This window comes from Macrotis lagotis, chromosome 2, assembly GCF_037893015.1.
Source record: "Macrotis lagotis isolate mMagLag1 chromosome 2, bilby.v1.9.chrom.fasta, whole genome shotgun sequence".
In the NCBI taxonomy this organism is placed as follows: domain Eukaryota; kingdom Metazoa; phylum Chordata; class Mammalia; order Peramelemorphia; family Peramelidae; genus Macrotis; species Macrotis lagotis.
The window spans coordinates 64,569,782-64,575,299 of record NC_133659.1 but is presented as its reverse complement, the minus strand read 5'-3'; positions in this window follow the sequence as shown (position 1 = coordinate 64,575,299).

Sequence of the window (5,518 nt, the reverse complement as noted above, 5' to 3'; positions counted from 1 at the left end):
ATCTTTGTGAACACAGGAATTCCAATGGACATTTATTCTTCAATCTATAGCTTCAATTCTCTCTCTCTAAATCAGGTCATTTTGCTGACTTGCCTCTCATGGGCTTCTTCTGCCATGACATTTTCAGTAGGATTTCTTTTGCCAGTCTCAGATTGTTTTCTCAGTTGGAGGAGGAACAAACTGACGTTTAGCAGCATGATTTCCATTCACTTTTGCAGACTGGATCACTTTGATCTTGGATTCAGCACTGATTGAAAATCTTTTCTGAGTATTTCTGCGCAGAACATAATCTAATATACCAGTAATAATGAGCACAAAGACAAGTTTGAAAAAGCAAGAAATGCAAGTGAAAAAACTACACTGTATATAAGATGCTCCCAAGTTTTTAGAACCCAAATTTTTTAAAAAAGAGTGCATCTTATACTTGGGGAAATGTGGTAATACAAAAGATCCATTAGTACATAAGCATTCAAATAATTGAAATTTATCACATAGAAACTGGTCTATTGTAAGAAAATATATTGCTGAAATATAAAATGAGGTTTTCTCTGATCCTAAAAAACTGGGATATTCAATAATGAGAGTCTTTGGTAGAGAATCTCTCCAATAGATTCTCCAAAATGCACAGACTCCAGAATTTATATCAGATGAAACCCCAACATGAGTTATCACCTCTGGGCTTTCCTAACTCTTATTCTGACAAATCCCCAAAGAATGCCTGTTTCCCCTGAGAATTCTCTCATTGAGTAACCCTATGGTGCTATTTTTCTATTCACTCTTATCTACTATTCCTCATGACAAAAATCTACCAACCACTTAGTATTAATTAACTTTTATTTATTTTTTTGGAGGCAACCTGAGTTAAGTATCTTGTCCAGAGTCACATAGCTGGTAAGTGAAATTTGATGAAATTTGATTGTAGATCCTCCTAACTCCCCAGGCTCAATGCTCTCTCCACTGGGCCCTATCAACTGACTTTTATAGAGCAAATTTTTTCTTTATTATTTTATTTTATTTTAATTTTTTAATTTTTAGGTTTTTGCAAGGCAATGGGGTTAAGTGGCTTGCCCAAGGTCACACAGCTAGGTAATTATTAAGTGTCTGAGGCTGGATTTGAACTCAGGTACTCCTGACTCCAGGGCTGGTTCTCTATCTGCTGTGCCACCTAGCTGCCCCCCTATTTTATTTTATTTTTCCAATTACATGCAAAGGGTGTTTTCAACATTCATCCATTTGCAAGTTTATGAATTCCACTTTTTTTACCCTTCCCCCTGGTGGTGAGCAATCTGGTAAAATTTATATATGTACAATTATTTTTAACATATTTTCATATAAGTTATATTTAAAGTAATATTTATTGAGAAGAGCTAAAGCAAAATATCCCCACAAACTGGAAGTGTATTCTCTCCTAGTGTGAGTAAACTTAAACTTAAAGTCAAAGATATAAAACATGCTAACACCTCGGAATTTCATAGTTTTTTTTCCCCATATAATGAAGAAATGGTTGATATATAAAATTACCACAATGCAAATGTTCAATAATATATTGCCTACTTTAAAGCAGTTATATGGTTGGGAGGATAGATGTTTATTCTATAAATATTGCCATTCTTCAGGAAATTTGAAACTTCCCTTTTAAGACTTTGGAACTTCTCATTTTTAGTTTCCCATTCTTTTTAATATCTTCAGTAGCAGGGGGAAGTAAGTAGTGTAGTGAAGACAGTGCTGAACCTGGGATCAGAAAGACCTAAATTCAAACACTACTTCAGAGACTTAACACTTGCATAACACTGAACAAGTCATTTAACTTATCTGGGCATCAATTTCTTCATCTTTAAAATGGAGAAAAATAATAGTACCAATCTCCTAATGGTGTCATGAAGCTAAAATGAGATAATATTTGTAAACCTTAAAGTACTATATAAAAGTTAACTATTACTAGTAGTGGTAAATCTTTGTCTTCTGAGGGTGGATTTGATTTTGGAAACAGTCAAAAGTCCTTTAAAGCTAATCCTGCTCAGGTAATATATGAAGAAAAAGTATTGGTATTATATGCCAGGTACTGTGAGTTCAGAGACAAAAACAAACCAGTCCTTTACCTTCTGGCAAGGGGAGATAGCACATCTAAGGGAGTATGTAACAAGGGGGGGAAATGGGGAAGAATGTTTCACTTTGGAAAATCACAGGGTTAGTGAGTGAAGCCACAGGGGAATCATTGGTGAGGATCAATGGTCTTGTAGAATATACTTGATTGCTGGAACATAGTGGGCCTTTTGAGTTTTTGTAGTTCAGTCAGCTTAGCTGGTTCCAGGGTAGTGATTCTAAAATGGAGTGGATTAAATTATCCAAAGCAAGATATCCTCAGGAAAGTTCTAGGTGCAGAGGAATTGTTTTTTATAGTAGATGATGTAGAAATGGCCTTGTGATCAGTTAAATAGTATAAGCTATATTATTTTTGTTTAAAAAAGTATGGAACTCTAAACTTTCGAACAAATACTGTCACCAACATTATCATCATAACCCTAATAATAATTATGTAACCTCTGTCCCCAAACCCTTTAGTATGGTTTTCTCATTGGTAGAGATGAATGCTTTGCCCTGTTGGAAGAGGAGGGAAGATTTGGTGAGATGCAAGAGAACTTCAGCCTTAACAATTCCCTTTGAGCATTCTCTTGAGACTCATCAAACTTTTGAGTCTTTTTGACTCTAACTTTGAGAAGCTTTGAGTGCTTCTGATTTCCAGCTTCAAGAGATGTGGGGGTCCAGCCTCTGCGGGGTCCTTGGAACCTGACAGGAGGGAATAGAGTTGGCAAAATGAGTTGAGTTAACTCAGGGGTAAAGGCAGGAGCAGGTTGACTGACTGTCAGCTGCTTGGATTTATTTTCATAGTCTCAGAATCATGTATGCTTCAAATAAGCAAGCTAAAATCATTTCCTTGGTTACAAATGTGTACAATTTTCATCATCAATCATATAATTCATGTGGTTACAAGTTTTAATCATGTGATTACAAGTTTAATTAATAATCATATAGTTGATTGATTTCTTATCCCTACTCAGACCATGATGACCTCAACCTGTTACCTTATTTATTACTACATTGTATAATTGTTAATTCATTTAAAGTTATTAATTAAGCAATTCTTTTAATGGAAAGTTTTTTTATATTTTCTAATTAAGTAATGTTTTTCGATACACTTCCTTAAGAATCCATAGTGAGGGTCTTTGTGCTTCTCCACCCATCCGTTAACTCTTACAATAACCAATTTTTCTTTCAGGCCTTGTTGGTAGAAACCACGGTTTCTGTGACTTTTTTATTCTTTCCCATGAAACTAAGGCTGCTAGAGTTCACATATCGGTCACCTGTACTAACTATTTTTCTCACCATCTTTTTCATATATTCCTTTGTATGGTAAGGGGGGCAAAACTATTAATTTCCCTGGAATTCTATCTGACCCATCTTGTATCTGTATTCCCTGTATATATTCTGACATCTCCTTGGAATTCCCAGTGTTGGGTTTTCCAGAGATTTCATAATGTTGAAGCCATTTGTATGCCTCAGGGAGAGGCAGTCCTGTTAAATTTGAACAGAGTTTACAATCTGTTTTATTCAAGGAATTTTTTCTGAAATCCTTCCTTTATAGTCATTCCACTATTAGGGTGAGTAAATATTGCAATCAATAATAGACCTATAAATATTGGTATGCATGGAATCCCTATATATATTGAAGAAGGAAATGTTCCATCAGGCAGTGTGATTGCCTTGAGTCTTCTTGCTGTGACTGTGTCAAACAGCTTAAAGACCCTGGCTCCCAACAAAGAGAGAAGGTCAAAGGAAAAGGTTCAACCCTATTTCAGCTCACTGAAGGAAAAGATTCTGGGAAGATAAAGAAAGCCAGCAGTTTCCATCATGTCCTTGTCCTCAGCTTGCCTACCTTAGGTGATTTCAGAAAGTTATCTTACTCCCAATGGCAGAGCTCCTTCCCTCTATAATAGTCTGATATATACTTCCTATGCATAACTTTTCTGATTCCTGTTTTGCTATGATTTAAGTAAATGAGTTTCTTTGCCATATGTGTTCATTGTATCCCTGGTATGGTAAAAAAGAGGTCAAATTTTGGATATAAAACTTGGGGACCCTCTACCCAATGACAAAGATTAGAAGTTAGATTGAACTCAGTCATATCCCCTAGATTAAAACTATTTATGGGAGTATGGTTTTAATTCCAGCCTAGTGGCCTCCAACGCCAACTTCCTGCTGCCCTCCCTGGCAGGAATTAGTCTCCCTTGGAGAAAAGTAGGGGAAGAAACTAGAGACATTTATTCTGCTTCCCTTTGAGTTGCACAAAAACAGGTGGTAATTAAGGGGAACGAAGCCTGAAAAGTCCCTGAGAATTGAAGAAGGCTGGAGCTCTAGAGGTAGGACTGGGCAATCATTTCAACTATAGAGGAAAAGAGTTCCATTCCAATTGAAACAGGGATTGCAGTTATAATAACTCACCATTTCCATTGTACATTAAAGTGTGAAGAGCACTCCCCCCCCAATAAAAACTCCATGAAGTATAGAGAAAACACAATGTATGTTTAGGCAAGACTTATTAAAAGTCCAAAGTATTATACTTACTATTTGACCACAACTGAAATGATTAATCTCTCTCAGTCTAAGTTTCTTCAACTATACAGTGGAGATAATTATTATATGTACTTCAAGGAGATACCATATGCAAAGTGTCTGATGAACTTTAAAGTGCTATATTAATACTAATATTAATATCAGCATGGCATAGTGGCTAGAGGTCTGTTTGGAAGGAAGTTGGATTTAACAATCCCTAGCTTCTTGAACAAGGAAAGTCCCTTAAACTCCAGGCACCTTATTCGACTGTTTGAGAATCTAAGCTACAGATTTTCCACAAGAGATTCTCACACATAGGCAAAATTGTGGTTTCTGACAATATTTTTTTTAGAATTGATTAAAGATTTTATTTATTTTGAGTTTTACAATTTTCCCCCCAATTTTACTTCCCTCCCCTCACCCCCTCCACAGAAAGCAATTTGTCAGTCTCTACATTGTTTTCATACTGTACATCGATCCAAATTGAGTGTGATGAGAGAAATCATATCCTTAAGGAAGATACATAAAATATAAGAGATAACAAGATCAGACAATAAGATATCATTTTTTTCCTAAATTAAAGGGAATAGTCCTTGAACTTTGTTCAAACTCCACAGTTCTTTCTCTGGAGGTTGAAAATCACCCCCATGTTGCTGTTAGGGTGTGCAGTGTTTTTCTGGTTCTGCTCATCTCACTCAGCATCAGTTCATGCAACTCCCTCCAGGCTTCCTTGAATTCCCATCCCTCCTGGTTTCTAATAGCACAATAGTGTTCCATGACATACATATACCACAGTTTGCTAAGCCATTCCCCAATTGAAGGACATTTACTTGATTTCCAATTCTTTACCACCACAAACAGGGCTGCTATGAATATTTTTGTACAAGTGATGTGATGTTTTTACCCT